General features: G+C 41.6%; 1 pseudogene; it reads left to right on the top strand.

Annotated features, from left to right (window-relative positions):
• Positions 1 to 3,069: 3,069 nt before the first annotated feature.
• Positions 3,070 to 3,159, top strand: LOC116270134 (annotated as a pseudogene).
• The last annotated feature ends 14,314 nt before the right edge of the window (positions 3,160 to 17,473 follow it).

Here is a 17,473-nt window from a genome sequence, read left to right on the forward strand (position 1 = left end):
TGCGTCTGGCCTCAATAATTCCAAAACTCTATTTCATCCTCATAGCAAATACACAAAATAAATCCCATAATCCTACATGTTATTTTCCAGGGGTTATACTTGTAAGGCTCATAAATCAATAAGAAGCTTCAAAAAGGAATTTTCTTAAAGTCTATTTAGAATTTGCTTATCTTGTCCATGAGACAAACTTTAAATAATATTGAAAATCAGCTTTCATCTCATCAGTACATGTCCTTTTAGAATCACAGACCTACCTACAAAGAAGTTGCCAATGTCCTACAGAATTTCTTTTCAAAGAAGAGACCATTTCTAGGGAGTTACTCATAATATCTCAAAGAGCAATCTGGATCAGTCAATTAAACAGGCATTTGGTAGGCCTTCTCTGACTTTAGACCTGATAGTAATAAGGAAATAATGGTTGCATTTGTTGGATCCCAACAAAACTAATATGGAGGGCTATCTCCTGAGAAGACTGGGAATCCTGAGCCAGAGCTACCAAGGTGTATGCTGTGGTTAATCATTAGAGTGCAGCCCGGTGAGTGCCTTTTGTCCAGGGTGAGTATCTGGAGACTTTGAGGGCCCTCACTCCCATACTCCACTGCATCTGAGACTTCAGGGCACAACCAAGACAGAGGCAATGGGAGGGGATTATTTTTAATGTCCTTTGTATTAGTAAGTCCAAATGAGAGGAACCCCATACCCACTGTGAATGTAAAAAGGCAGAATGCTTGTGAAATGGCATAACCTGGATACTGAACTCAGGCAAACCCTGAGAAAAATGCACTGGTGTCCTTGGAGAGGTGCTGGGTCCAAGTGAGAGTGAAGGAAAGTCTGTGACCTGCACAAGTCACGCCATTGTCACATCTCCAACAATAAAACCAAATCACCAATTGGCCTTGATGCCAAAGATCATAGTGATGATCATAATGATCTCCCTTTAAAAGCAGATGAGTTCCCCAAGTTTAGGAAAGAGAAGGGTGTGGTGGGGTGCTTCCCATAGCTCTGGGGTACAAAGCTGCACTTTCTACAGTGAACCTTGACCGCAAGATTGAAAACCATCTACTTGAGGTTTGTTTTTAGTCTTCTTAGGAGACATGGAAAAGAAGTTTGAAGGGTCTAAATAATCTATGATGTTCTCTTCAACTCAAAGCATTTAACTAAGTACCTAATAGTGCCTGCTATTACTTACTTAAGGATTACCTGATTCTAGAAACGGTGCTAAGCATATCACAGGTAACACACTCACTTACTAAACAGCGGAAGTAACAGAGTATAAGAATTAAGTAGCAAAAGACTGTAGGATTTGCATCTATCTTTCCTTTTCAACAAGAACTATGTCTTATATGTCTTTGCATCCTTGGGCGAGCACTGGGCACACAATGGGCACTCCACAATATTAAACAATCTAAAGCTATAACTATCTCAAGCAGTGAGAAATTTTCCAAAGAGAAGAAAGCATTTCAATTTTTTCAGTAAGTTAGCATTTATTTTTAGTAATGTAATTATACCCCCCAAAAGTTATATCCCCTGTATATGATTCTGTTTGCTTTAAGTATGACATTTCAGAATACAAAAACCCAAGCCCGGGCCTGTTCTAGAAGAGATTTACCTCCTTGGTGAGAGTGGATTTACAAAACTCTCCCAGAGCAGAAACAGTTCCCAAAGTAATCCACAGAGCATCAGTTCTGCAGGCCACTAGGTCATGTGCATAATCAGCAATGGCATTAAAGTGGATCTGTGGTCAAATCAAAGTAGGGGATGCTGGACTAAGAAAGGGTAAACCAGTTTCTTTGCAGGAACACATATTAGAACCCTGACTGCACTACATACCTTGTAAACCTCCCTCAAAGTGCATATGGGCTGTGGCATTTCTCAAGTCCACTTTTGCATGGAACTGCTTCTTCATAATATGTCTTCAGAAGCAACCGTTTACTGAACCCTCCTGCCTACCCATGTCTTCAGTGGTTTTCTTTTGGTTCTGCTTTTCCTCCTTGCCATCAATTTTTAGTAGGTGAGACTCTTCTTCTGTTTGTGGTCTAGAACATTAGGAGAAGAGGCAAGAAACCAGGTTCCAGAATCATAACTTCTAGATCACCAGTTGCTCCTGGTGGAGCTAAGAAATGCCTTCAAAGCTACTTGGAACTATGGGTAAAGGTGAAAGGATAATTAAGGCAAAGAAAAAAGAAGGCAGGGGGATACAAGAGAAGAGCAAGGCAGAGAAAAAAATAAAAAGACAACACAAGAAGAAATACGTGGTCAGAAGGGATGCAAAACCACAATTAACACTCCACCTTCCATTTTAACATGAAAACCTCAGAGATGAGTCAAATTCCAACCATCAAGGAGGTAGTATTCCTGCAGGAGCAGCGGACCGGTGATCTGAAGAGCAGCCTTTTTCTGTGTCCTCAGCCTCTTACCCTCGTTAGCCAAGGGAAGTTATCCAAGCACACAGCAAATCTTTGCCATTACTCTGATGTATTCTTAATGTTTCTCACCATTAGGGTTTCTGCAATTTTGAATGCATAATATACTGTCTACTAAAATTCTTTGATCTTAACAAAAACAAAAGCACACAAATGTTGAGTGGTGGGCAGAGACCATCTCTATTTGGCTTAGAATCACAGATTCACAGATGTTCAGAGACTTAGAGACTTTAGAGGCAAGGTTGTTTTGGTGACTGTCTTGCAAGTAGCCCACAGAGATGTGTGTTTCTATAAACCTTGCTCTTTTTCAGAAGTTCATTACAGGTAAACCACCCAAGTCACCTGTTCACTGTGGCTTCCTGTCAGGAGGGACCATTTAGATAACTTCTTGGAGCCTGTCAACTCTTACTGCACTAACAGTATCAGATGCAAGCTGGGGAATTTGGAATGCTATCTGCAATAGTGACATCTGGTGGCTTCTACGTTCTGCTGCACCTCCTTAAGGCAGGAAAGCAAGCCTGGCTTTTAAGCAGTATTTGTGAAAACGTAAAAAAATTAAATGAGTTCTGGAAAAGGACTTCAGAAATGGTATCATTTAACAATCTCCACTTGAATGCTTATGTTGCTCACTATATTAAAAATTATGGTGTTTCAGCAGCACATATACTAAAATTTTGAAAACTACAGAGATTAGCATGTGCAAGGATGACAAATTTGTGAAATGTTTCATATTTTAAAATTTATATTTGTACTTTATTTATTTATTTATTTATTTATTTGAGACGGAGTCTCGCTCTATCGCCCAGGCTGGAGCGCAGCGGCCGGATCTCAGCTCACTGCAAGCTCCACCTCCCAGGTTTAGGCCATTCTCCTGCCTCAGCCTCCGAAGTAGCTGGGACTACAGGCGCCTGCCACCTCGCCCGGCTAGTTTTTTGTATTTTTTTGGTAGAGACAGGGTTTCACAGTGTTAGCCAGGATGGTCTCGATCTCCTGACCTCGTGATCCACCCGTCTCGGCCTCCCAAAGTGCTGGGATTACGGACTTGAGCCACCGCACCCACCCTATATTTGTACATTTTTTTGAGACAGGGTCTCACTTCTGTCGCCCAGGCTGGAGTGTAGTGGTGCGATCATGGCTCACTGCAGCCTCAACTTCCTGTGTTCAAGCACATCTCGTGCCTCAGCCTCCCAAGTAACTGGGACTACAGGTGTGCGCCACCACGCCTGGCTAATTTTTGTATTTTTTGGTAGGGACAGGGTCCCACTATGTTGCCCAGGCTGGTCTCAAACTCCTGGGCTCAAGCAATCCTCCTGCCTTGGCCTCCCAAAGTGCTGGGATTACAGGTGTGAACCACCACACCTGGCTTATGTAATTATTTTTAGAAAAGATAAAAAGAAAAAATTATGATGAAAGAACTATTATGATATGAATCCTTGTTTCTAAAGGAGAAGCAGTTAGAGAAATATTGAATTATTTGGATTGCAAAGGGTCTTGCATGTCTCTGAGTGGGGTTTTGAGTTGGTTTTCCATGTCTGCTCTGTGGTGTCCCTCATCCACACACCTGATAAACGAGTGATGAGCCAGGTAACCCCACCCTGTATCCCCTGCACCATGATTTTAAAAATGAAATGAACAATATTCTCTTTTAAGAATTCTGAAATTGAGAGAATCAAAGATACTGTCATTTATCTAGGGAATTGAAGGTGGAAGTATCCCATGAGGTAGTGGAGTAACAAAAATGGACCCTGTACAAGATAAAGTTTTGAAGAAGCAAGAATCTATGAAGACACAAAGCTGACCAGACAAGAGAAGAATGGAATAAACGTGCAAAGACAGGCCACGAAGCATGAAGGAAAAATAGGGAAATCAATGGAGAGGGAGGCAGACAGTGACGCAGTGGGGCTTGATCCTGGGGCTACCTTGGTTGCTGCCCTTTCTTGGGCTTAATTGCTCTTTAATTTAAAAAAAAAAATGTCCCAGAGGACACTTGGTGATTTCCTAGACATAAAAAGAGCCTTGACTACTCCTAATTAAAAGATGAAGTTTTGTCACAAATCTGAATTTTACTTTTCATACTGCACTCATTCCTAAGTACTCATTGCCTGCTTTCTCTATTTATTGTCAGTGCTCAACAGCCCCGACAGAGGGCGCTTCTTGCTTGAAACTATATCAGACGTGTTGCTTCCACATTTATGCATTACAGGCTTGGCCACCTGAGAAAAACATAACCTGTGGACTCCTTTGTCTTTTACTCTTCAGCTCTGCACAGGTGCCCAATTCAGTTCTGCACAGTGCTAGCTTAGAGTCAAACTTGACGTGTTCAACTCAGCTTACCCATCATCCCCACTCATCCTGCCAACCCACTCACCCCCTGTATTGCCAACTTTCTTCCAGGAACCTGTGCCAGAAAACTGGGAATCATTCTAGGCCCTCTCTCACACTCCAGATCAAATTTGGTGTCACTAAATTTGTTTAACTTAAAACTGCAGAGGCATAATCTTAGCCATCAACTTGCTTTGTGTAATTTCCTTATGCATTGCTTCATTCCTTTGGTCTAACTTAGAAATGCATCTTAAAGAGTAAACACATTAAATCTAATCAACTCTGTTACCATTGTTGACGGTCAACACCAATGGGTGTTTTTTCCTATTGTAAACTGGTTTGGCTATAAGTCAAAATTGTTTTAGTCCTGAGTCAACACTTACTTATCCAACAAATACTTTAACTAAATAATGTGTGTTGGGCACTCTGCTGGACAGGATAGAAATGTGATTAACTTAAATAACTCATGTTTTGAAAACACATGCTTTCAAATTAACTGTAAATAAACGATATGCATACTGTAATACACAGAAGGAAAATATCAGGTAACAGAGGAAAAAATAGGGAGTCTTACCCAAGGAATACAGATGTGAAAACGATATGAACCTAGTCAAATAAATATCACAAAACAAAATATAAGGAATATAATTGTGCCAACTGTTAAGAAATAAGGAAAAAATCATAATACACAATTTACGTACAACTAATATGTGACTACATTCAAGTAAACATCACTCCCAAGCTTTTTTCGTGCCACCTCATAAAAACAGGAGCAAAACAGGAACAAGATGAGATCTGGCTTTCCCAGGAGTAAGGTGGTATGGCCGGTAAAGTACGGTGGTAAGGCCAATAAAAAAATTCTCAAAATTCTTCCATCACCAGGACAGGAGGCAGAATGGATGGAGCATGTGCTGAGCTGGCCTCAGGTGCTATACCCCTACCCCTACCCCCACCCCACCCTCACCCTAGCCTGGGCCCATGCCAAACTGTCTCAGATGTTCATATGCCCATCATAATAATGAACAGAGAATTTAGCAACCTTGCATAAGGATGGAGGTGTACAAGAAAAACCTTACCCACTGACAAAGGTAAAGCACATCACTTGAGAATCTTCTCATGGATTAGAACCACAGGGGACAAATTGCCACTGCTAAGCCATATTTTCCTTGTTGGACAGTTTTGTGTGAAAATGGACAGCAAGGCCGGGCGCAGTGGCTCAAGCCTGTAATCCCAGCGCTTTGGGAGGCCGAGATGGGCGAATCACAAGGTCAAAAGATCGAGACCATCCTGGCTAACCTGCTGAAACCCCCGTCTCTATTAAAAAAGACAAAAAACTAGCGGTGGTGAGCCTGTGGTCTGGTCTTTCGGGAGGCTGAGGCAGGAGAATAAGCAGTGAACCGGGGGAGGCCCGGAGCTTGCAGTGAGCTAGAATCCCTGCACTCCAGCCCGAGGCGGAGCAAGCCAGTTTCCGTCTCAAAAAAAAAAAAAAAAAGAAAAGAAAATGGATAGCAAAGCAAAAGGACACAAAGAACACAGTGTTTTGCACCAGGAGTGTTTTCTGAGAGGAACAGACAACTTACTGACCTCCACATTCTCTCGCCAGGCTCAAGGGCACCTCGGTAGGAGGGTGGCTCCCTCCTCCCTCTTCCAACAGGCCCAACATGGCGGGTTCTTTACCTGTTAGTTTCCAGAACAACATCAAAAGCAGTAATTTAAAGTCTGTTTTCTTTCTAAAAGAAAACTCAGGAGGTAAGGAGAGGCAAAGCCTCAAAATCCTCCCTTATTTGGAATACTAAATTGCACCTGAGGCATACTCAATTGTGACTTTCTCTCCCACCTTTGGAGATCTTACTCCTTTGGAGTGGGAAGATGGCGACTCACATAGTAATATGGAATTTGAATAGAAAATAAATTGTGCAGAATCTCACGTATGATGTCCTAAAAGTGTCCAAAATGATGTCATTAAAAAGGCAGGGACGGGGACTGCAATTAGATGGATGAGGAAAAGAGAGTTGAGAAAACAGATTAACGATGCCTTTGACACAATCAGCCTGTGAGGAATACTGGTTTCTATGACAACCAAACCACTTAACCTCAATTAACGAAGCTGTTCAAAAAGAAAAACTTGAAAGATGGGAAGGGGAAAAGCCAGCGGATCCTCTTTGGGGGAATGAAGTAGCCTGTCCCCTCAGCGCCTGTGAGACAAGCGCGAATTAACTACATATCCGCAGGGCGCGCATCCTCTTATGCTCTCCAGTTCCCAGTAATTAGTATTCAGAAGCAGCCCAAAGATGTTGAGAAATTGCAACTCATTAGCGCGGTTTTCTGACAGAACAGCCTTATTATCCTGATTGAGCTTTAACTAAACAGCACGGACAAGGATTAGACAAAAGGCTACCTCTTGCTTTTCCCAAACTTAGTGTTGCTGTTCACACACACCAAGTTCCCAGCATATTCTAGGAACCCCTTTCTGATAATTTGGCAGGCCAGGCTGGATTCTGGACTTTTGTTTGTAGCACAGAATAATTGTTGTTAGAATGAAACAACCAGGCCGTTCACGATAAAACAATGTTAAAATCAAATAACAAAAAATTTATTTATGCACAATTTAACGTCCTCCATGTAACGAAGGGAATTGGATTTTCCAGAGTCGCTCTTAAGTCAATGGAGAACTATCTTCATATTTTCCTGGGTCTGAGATGGGTTTGTCTGGGTTGCAATGGGCATGAATAAAGTAACTCTAACAGAAAGGAGGTGGGGGGAACAGCAGAGGGGTTCATCTTTCTTAGCATGTCATCCATAACCAATTCCTACACCGCTCCCTCACCTTCTACAGAGCCTGAAGGTGGTAGGAAATGGAGACTTTTATTGGACTGCCTCTTGATTGTTTCTGATAAAAATATATCTAGTTATTGATATTCTACTATCAACACAAATGGGAGGGAAAAAATAGAAACCCTAACAATATCAAGAGCATTGCCAGTTTTAGCATTTTGTATAGGTGTTTCTTGCTGGTTTTATTAGAAAAAAAAGTAAGTATTATAAGGAGAAATTAATTTACAACAAACCCTTGTTAACAGATGCTAAATTTTGTAAAAAACGAATAATACATTGGTGGTGTAAAAAAATAAAACCAGTTTCCATCAAGCTAAATTTTAATAAATCAATCTAAAAGGCAAAAAACAGGCACCTTGGAATTTTTTTAAAAATATAAATAGACACTCACATCTACATAGGAATATCTCCTGTTTCACAACTTTGTTGTAAATTTTGACTCATATTTTGCCTCCGGAGCTGGGGATGAAAACAAATGAGCCTGACTATAAATAGGAGCACTGACAGTCCAACAGAAGAGTATCTCATCGTTTAAACTTTGTCTTTTACTTTTCAAATGCTAGTGATGATGGGCTGGGTGCAGTGACTCAAGCCTGCAATCCCAGCACTTTGGGAGGCCAAGGCCAGCGAATCACTTGAGGTCAGGAGTTCAAGACCAGCCTGGCCAACATGGTGAAACCCCATCTCTAATAAAAATACAAAAATTAGCTGGGCGTGGTGGTGGGCACCTGTAATTCCAGCTACTCAGGAGGCTGAGACATGAGAATCACTTGAACCCAGAAGACAGAGATTGCAGTGAGCCAAGATCATGATACTGTACTCCAGCTTGGGCAAAAGAGCAAGACTCATCTCAAAAATATAAAAATAAAAGTTAATGATGATGCATATTTCTTCCTTCATGAATTGCCTATGTCCATTTTTCCTGCTAGAGTTTTAGAATTTTTCTTACACTACTGAGATTTTGAAACAGAAAAACTATTAACATTATTCTTGCCATATTTATGAAAAATACCATCCTATATTGTTACTTCTAAATTTTATGATGTTTTAGCATGCAAAAGTTTTCTTTCTTTCTTTTTTTTTTTTTGTAGTAAAATCTGCTAACATTTTCCTTTGAGGTTTTACCTATTACTTTTATCCATAGAAACTTCACAGTCTGGCCAGGTGCAGTGGCTCATGCCTATAATCCCAACACTATGGGAGGCCGATGTCGGTGGATCACTTGGACCCAGGAGTTGGAGACCAGCCTGAGCAACATGGTGAAACCCCATCTCTATAAAAACAACAACAAAATAAGTTAGCTGGGCATGGTGGTGCACACCTGTAGTCCCAGCTATTCAAGAAGCTAAGGTGAGAGGATTACTTGAGCCTGGGAGGCAGAGGTTGTTGCAGTGAGCCGAGATCTTGCCATTGCACTCCAGCCTGGGTGAAAGAGCGAGACCTTGTCTAAAAAAAAGAAAGAAAGAAAGAAAGACTGAGAGAGAAAGAAAGAGAAAACAAAGAAATTTCACCATCGTCAGAGCAGCTCAATATTCATGTACATTTAACGTAAAGATTTATGGCTCTAACTTGACATGATTATCTGCATAATCAATTTTTTCCAATACTTTTTTTTTTTTTTTTTTGAGACTGTATCTCACTCTGTCATCAGGCTGGAGTGCAGTGGCATAATCTAGGCTCACTGCACCTCCCAGGTTTAAGTGGTTCTCCCGCCTCAGCCTCCCGAGTAGCTGGGATTATAGGTGCATGCCACGACACCTAGCTAATTTTTGTATTTTTGGAAGAGATGAGGTTTCACCATGTTGGCTAGTCTGATCTTGATCTCCTGACCTCGTGATCTGCCTGCCTTGGCCTCCCAAAGCACTAGGATTACAGGCATGAGCCACTGAGCCCAGCCCAATACTTTTTTATTGAGCTATAAATGGGCACAACGTAAAATTTACCATAATTTTTTTTTTTTTTTTTTTTTTTTTTGAGACGAAGTCCACTCTGTCATCCAGGCTGGAGTGCAGTGGCACGATCTTAGCTCACTGCAACCTCCACCTCCTGGGTTCAAGCGAGTCTCCTCTCTCAGCCTCCCAAGTACCTAAGATTACAGGCGCCCGCCACCACGCCTGGCTAATTTTTTGTATTTTTAGTAGAGACAGGGTTTCATCATATTGGCCAGGCTGGTCTTGAAATCCTGACCTCAAGTGATCCACCTGCCTCAGCCTCCCAATGTGCTGAGATTACAGGTGTGAGCCACTGTGCCCAGCTCATCAAATTTTCAAGTGTTACCATTTAATGACTTGTTGTAGATTCACACAAAGTTGTGCAACTATCACCACTATCAAATTCCAGAATATTTTTCGTCATCCCCAAAAGAAACCCTATATCTATTAGGAGTCACTCCCCACTCCACTCTCCCCTCATCTCCTGGCAACCACTAAGCTACTTCCATCTATTCTGGGAATTTCCTATTAATGGAATAATTTATGCGGTCTTTCATATCTGGCTTCTTTCATTTAGCATGTTGTCAAAATTCATCCATGTAGCAGCCTGAATCAGTACCTCCTGACTTTTTTTGGCTAATATCCCAATATGTTAGTACACTGTATTTTATTATCCATGTATCAGTTGATGGACATTTAAACATTCATGTACAAGTTTCTGTGTGGATGTACATCTTTAACTCTCTTGGGCATCTACCTAGGAGTGAAACTCCAATACTTTTTGTTTAATAATGCCTTTCCCAGTGATTTATGATTTCTTCTTTATCATACATTAAATTCCTGGTTTCAGGGCTTTCCCATCTGCTCTGCTGTCCTGTCACTTCTTTTGCAAATACAAGACCTTTCCAGTTTTAGTAGATGTATGTTTTGTTTGCTCATAGGGCAAGACACCTCTAACTTTCCTACACTTGATCTCAGCCAAAAGGCCAAAAAGCAATGACACCTCTCACTTTCCTTTCTTAAACTCTCTTATTGCTGCTTATTCTTCACTCTCAACTTTAGAATCTACTTGTCATGCTGCTGGCATTTTGATTGAAGATGGGAAATTGATTTGGAAAAAATTGATATATTTGCAATATTTTGGCTTTCTATCCACAGATATGGTCTCTCTTGTTTTATTCAAATCTTCTACTATGCCTCCCACTAAATTTTGTGACCTTCCTCATACAGGACTCACCCGTTTTTTTGTTAAGGAATAACTAGATACTCTAACCTCTGAGGGGGTGACAGCTGGACTCAACTGATGAGAAGAAGTGAACCAAGCAAAGACTTGAGGGAAGTCAACTCCAGGCACAGCAAAGGATGAGTGCAAAGACTATGAGGTGAGCCCAGTTGGTAGGAATAGGGAGAAGGGAGTGTGGCTGGGACAAAGTGATCAAGGAAGAATAGAAGAAGTTGAAGTTGGACTTAGGCAGGCCCAGATCAAATAGAGCCTTAGAGGCCATATAACGAGCTTAGATTTTTGCCTTATGCAGATTGAAACCTATGGGAGAGTTTAAAGCAGGCACTGACATGGTCTTGCTTCAGGGCAACTACCCCTGGTCTAGCTAGGAAGTTGCCCTCTTAATGTGATCATGTGGCTTCCTGACCTGTGGCCAGTGCCAAGACTTAACAGACAGACAGGAACTTGAGAGAGTTAGAAGAAGTCAGTCCATAAATACCTCTGAGTGGCTCACCAGGATTGCTACCCCCACAAGCCACACACTCATTGTGCTAGAGGCTGGTCCTGAACTCACCAGCACCACCAAAGGGAACTGGAGGTCCCAGGGAAAGGCAACCCTTAATTCCCCATCTACCTTCACATGCCTACAAAAAAGCCCACGTGATGACTGTAGCCATGAACACTTCTGGGGAGAAAGTAGCAGGCAAATACCCTCCTCCCACCAGCCTGCCACCCTTCTCCCTCAAAGCTGCTACCAGGAAGTGTTGTGAGACAGGGATTTCCGATACCAAGGAAGGTGCCAGGAGTCACGGAACTACCCACAAATCTTAAGGGGATTGTCATGGCCTCTTAGTCACCCAGCTGAAAGCTGCTATTTTCCTGGTAGGAATTGCCTCCCCCTCTACCCCTGCCATTGTGCCAGATGTTCAGGTTGCCCGAATACGTCTGCCCTGGTGGACTACTTCAGGCACCCCTGCCCAGGAACATTCCTGGAGGCCACACCTGGAACCTACTTGACCAACACTTCTAATGATTTTGTAAGCTCCTAATTTCCTGTATTAAATTCTTTTCTTCTTAAAGTACCTAGAGTGATTTCTGTTGAACACTGACTAATATTCAAATGGCAGCACCAACACTCTGCCATAAGAGATGCGGCATGAGTTCATGTCCTCAGCAATCTCCATCATCTTCCACTCAGTCTATTCACCTTGCTCTGTGAAACCATTCTGCCCAGCCACTGTCCTGGTGAGGAAACTGCCTCCACTTGCAACCTTCCCCTCTCTATGCTAAGGTTTAGTCCCGTGTTAAACCCATAAGAATCTTTTAGATTTCTCTCTTCTGTCTATTCTATGTGACCCTCCCAGAAGGCAACACAGCCTGAGGTCCCCCCGCAGAGGCAAGTCCAGAAAAGGTCTTCTGACACCAGCAATCCGTGGGTTCATTCAACACATACTGAAGGTCCATGTTTTGCCAAGGCTGTCTGCAAGAGACCACAAAAGTTCTGAAAGTCCCTGAATCAGCAAATGATTGATATAAAGGTAATCCTGTAGGGTACCAAAAGGTAGCCAAATTGTCCTTTCCAATCAACTTTCCATTGACATTTGAAAAAGGAAAAGAGGGCTGGGCACAGTGGCTCATGCTTGTAATCCCAGCACTTTGGGAGGTCAAGCTGGGCAGATCATGAGGTTAGGAGTTCGAGACCAGCCTGGCCAACATGGCAAAATCCCGTCTTTACTAGGGATACAAAAATTAGCTGGGCACGGTGGTGGGTGCCTGTAATCCCAGCTACTCAGGAGGCTGAGGCAGGAGAATCATTTAAACCCAGGAGGCGGAGGTTGCAGTGAACTGAGATCGTGCCATTGCACTCCAGCCTGGGTTACAAGAGCAAGACCCCATCTCAAAAAAAAAAAAAAAAAATGGAAAGAGGACGTCAGTGTTTTGCCCCTGCTGCAGCATGCCAAGTTGTCTGGAGACAGAAAGCTTAGCAAAGTGGATTGAGGCACCTGCCTGAGCCTGCTGCTCCTGCAGCTCCAAAATCAAACGGGAGACTTTCAGTGGAGCAGCCCCTCCCATGGATGAACTTCACACAGGTGGAAGACAAGGTGAGAAAGTGGGAAAGCTCATTCGATCTTGAAACAATCAGAATATTTCTGCATAAGGCAAAGAAACTCGTCCTCTGTGTGCTATGTGTGCATACAAGAACACACACACATATACACACTGCATTGGTAATCTTGGGGGAAAGCAATCTCTTGTGGCGCCTTGGAACTTCAAGCAAATACTACCTGGTGCTGTGGATTTTGCCCTTTGGCCAACAGACTATCTTCTGAATTGACTCAAGTCTACGTAGGGTTTAGTATTCGCAAAAAATATCAAAGATACTTTATTGATTAAAGTGCAATGAGTGGAATGTCATTGAATTATTAGTGAAACTGGGTTTTTTGGTACTTTTTTTGTATTGGTCTGCTCCAATAAAGCCTAGCCACTTTACATAAGTGCCCTGCCTACCCCCAGTCATCCTCACTCAGAAAAGGAGCCCTTCTCTGGCCTTCCCCTGGGGCATCTGGAAATAACAGACTCTGGTCCATGCTGTTGCATGATCTGCCCAAAATCCCACCAGCAGCACTGTTGTGCCTCCTGAGCAGATGGGGCTGACAGTGCCCACCTCTGAGGTTTGCAGCATGACAGCCACCCTCCCCAGACAGATCTCCACAATGCAGTTCTTGGCCTTTAAGCATGAGTGCTGGGACCTTAATTCCTTCCTTTTTCCCTTTCCGCACTCAGTCAAGGGGTGGAGGTAAATGGCTATGAAGCTGGTTTTATTGAACTTGTATCTAATAAGCTGGGTTCTCTGAATTAGGCCTACTCAGAAAAGAAGTTTTAGATCTATGCCCACTGGAAATGTACAGAAAATGTTGCATGAGGGCCTTTCCCCAAACTAAAGAATGGAATGTCCTATTAGCAGACTTTCTACTCTTAATATTTCATTTTTGGTATCTGTGTTTTCTTCCATTAATTGCCATTTTCATCCTTTTAATTTTGTATAATTGCCTACCATTTAAAACCCTTCCTATTTTAGTAGGTGCCTGGTCATTCATACTCAACATTATTTGAACATTTTGGTATAACAAAACAAATAAAATATACCATAGAGAAGAAAAAAGTGTACATTTGCTTGGAATAACACAACAAAATGACATCCATTGCAATCATCAATTGTCCACATTACACACGAACTGAGGTCTGAACCCAGAGACTTCAGGATGGGATGAAAGGCCTAAGAAGTTCCCAGTTTTCCTTCTATCTCTGATTCTCAGCCAGTGAAGACTGAAAGCAAGACATACCTTCCTAAGTTTGCCAAGGCTAAGTCCAACAGCATCTACTTTGGTCATTTTAAATCCTGTTTTAAGGCTAAACAAATGTCCAAGTCACAACCCAGGATAAAGAAGCACAACCTCAATGACTGTCCCAAGTGACAGCTTGGAAGCCCAACCTGAGTTTAATCGCCAGCTCAAATGTGAATTACCTGTGTGGTTTTATTGCAACACATCCAACAGAGATAGGGAACAAAGCAGTCTTAGCATCATCTCCAGGTCCTTCCCAAAAAGGGGCTACTGTCAGAAGAGCTAAAAGTGGCTAGAAAGCTGAAGACTGTTAGCAGCATCCATAAGAGTCAACAAAAGGCTGTAACAAGAGGCCAGTTGGTGGCTGGCTGGCTGCTAGAGGCCAAGTGGAGGAAGAAATTTGCTGGCCTTGGAATAGGAGTCTTTTTTCTTTGGACTAAGCTTTAAAGAGTCTTCCTTTTGAGGGCAGAAAATTGCTCAAATAAAGAAACCAGATTTATTTAAAAAAACAGGTGAGAAAGGAACAAGATGAAATCAAATCTATTATGCTTCCTAAGATTTTGGAAGACTTCCAGGGACCGATGTTAGGGAAAATGAAAATTGAGCATCAAATGTTAATGGAAAAATCACTATGGGGGATGTGGGAAAAGAAAATCTGGAAGGAAAAATGGAACAAATGTTGAATGTGTGGGCTTCCCAGTGGCTTGTATAAGAGCCACGAAAATGGATTTTAAGTATAGAAGATTCTGTTGACCTGGCATTGACTTGTTGCTCCATGACCAAATGGGGGACACAGGGTTTTAGTATCAGCTATTGAGATTTTGTGCTCCCTCAGTCCCCTCATTCAACCCAACAATATCACCCAAGAATGATTACCCAGCCAAGGATTATTTTGATAATCAAAATCACGGACACTTGCTATTTTTTATGAGTTTTTGTAAACTAAGTCTAGGGACACAGAGCTCATCTAGGAAGATGAGGGGGAGAGCATACTAAAGGCACAGGGTGTTGCTCCAATCTGAAATACTGTCCCTCCCTGCACCCTCACGCCATCTCACTTTCTGCTCAGACAGCAATAACAGGTAAAAATAGCTTTGGTGCTGCCTCTCCACCCCGTCCTCCCCATTCCCTGAAAAAAGATTTGTAGAATTTAAGATGTGAACAGTTGGGAACCACTGCACTAAACCATATTGTATCCAGTACTCCATACACAGATTGCCAAATGGCTGAAGAACAAGGTCTGGCCCTTAAAATGAATGAAGCTGGATGGCTAAAAGAGCATTGCAACAGAAATCTTTGTTCTACAAATGAGCTGAACCTACCCAGACGGTCCTAACCATAAGGCCTATAGCAACCTTTCTAAGAGCCCCAATTTTGTTGACAAGGAACACCACACTGCTATTTTTAAAGGAAGCATTCATCTTTCTGACAGCTAGTCAGTAAGTTATCTTTTGTGGTCAAACTTGTGTGATTTGGTCTTAGGAAGTTCACCTGGGTGAGAAAGAGTAGGAGAAGAATATGTTCTTCTTCCTACTGGATAAAAGTTATGCGTAAATCTCAGACAAAAAATAGAGAAAAAAAAAAAAAGAATCCCCATGGCACTAAAATGTCAGAATATACATTTCTTAATAGATTAATGAGTACTATAAATATTTACACCATCTGCTGACATACCTAACTTGTAGGGGGAATATGGGAACAGGGGAAGAAGAAGCCAGATAAATATTAAAGGGTATTTTTAAAATAATTATGCTGTAATCATTCTTTTAAAATATATTTTCCTGAAATAAGGGATTCCATCTCTTTTTGGAGAAGCCATTTAATAGCCAAATTAAAGAGAGGTTAGCTCCTTCACTACACCAGTCCCATTATCACCACTCTAATCTCCATGGTCACCCAGAGTTTGCCAACTAGAATTTTGGATGAATTAAGATTTGTTTATTTAATAATGTAGAGGAGATCAGAAAATAGTTGGTGTCTCAAGACTTTAAATCAACACATGCCTTCAATCTGGGTTTTAAGAAGTTTTAGTGTTATAAGTAACTTCAGACACAGAAATAAAAAGAAAAAAAGAGAAATGTTTTTCTCTTTTAATAAAGAAAAACATAAAGGCTCCAACATATTATTAAAATGGCTTTGCTTTTAATTTCAACATAGAAGTGCTCTGTTTAAAACTATTAATAGTTTATTAACATAAATCTTTAGTACGTGAAGAAAAAAAATAAGATGGAAAACTTTCAGGGCTAGAATGAGCTCTTATTTTCCATTTAATATTTGGGTAGGAACAATTCTTGGAAATGATCACAAACGCAATAATTACCGGCTTAATCCTAAATAGATTTGCAGCCATTCCTTTTCGTGTTATTTTTGGCATGCTGGCTGCGGCATGCTGTAATGTTGACATAACTGGTTTCTCAGAAAACAAGATTTGTGACAATTTGCTCCATTCTGCTCCAAAGACAATCAATCTGAGGCTTTCAAAGCAGGGCTAAAAATGCACACAAATCTCCCCACTCGCAGCTGCTTCTTGTTTAACATTGTCAAATTTTCTTAATTAAAATTTGAGATCTTACGCTTGGCTTCCTCTCCCCTTCCTCTAAAGCTCAAATGACACTTTGCCTTTTTTAGCTATATGGAAGTCTACAAAAAGTCAGACAAAGGCCCTAATTGTTTTATCAGAAGACCTCATTTTTAAGTTTGTGCTTAGTATTTTTCATCCATATTACATTTTATCCAATCTGAATCTTAGCAGGCTTAATTCAGCTTTGAGGGTGAACAGAACATGTATTTCACCCAAAATCGTAATTACTGTTGAAATATCAGAGGCATTTCCCGAGGTTTTCTCGTAAGTCTTCAGTCACGTGGCTTTTCAGTGCCATCTGTATACCAAAGACTCACAATTTTTATCTCTACCCAAGCCTCTCTTCCAAATTCCAGTGTCATTTATCTAGCTCTCCTCTCAACATCAAGATGTCTTATACGATCCTTAATAAGGATTTTAAACTCATTATGTCCATAATGACTTCTGAGCATTCCTCCAAAACCTACTCAGTCTGCCAATTTGCCCATCTCAGCTGATGCAACTCCATCCTTCTGGTCATTCAGGCCCAAACCCCAGACATCATACTAGTGTCTGGGTCACTGTGATGGCCTCGTCTCCTGCTTCTACCTCATCCACCTCACCCTACCCTCAACATCCAGTCTTTTCAAAACACGTTAGCCCATGCCACTCCTTTGCTGAAACCTGCAATGGTTCCTCATTTCAGTCAGGGTAAAAGTCAAAGTTTTTTAAATGGCCCGTTACCTTCTGAAGATAACATTTAAACCTGCCATTAGGAGACAATATTATAGGTCTCTTGCTTTTCTGCATGTCTCAAAGGAAAAGGCACTGACTGG

This window comes from Papio anubis, chromosome 13 (assembly GCF_008728515.1).
Source record: "Papio anubis isolate 15944 chromosome 13, Panubis1.0, whole genome shotgun sequence".
Lineage (NCBI taxonomy): Eukaryota > Metazoa > Chordata > Mammalia > Primates > Cercopithecidae > Papio > Papio anubis.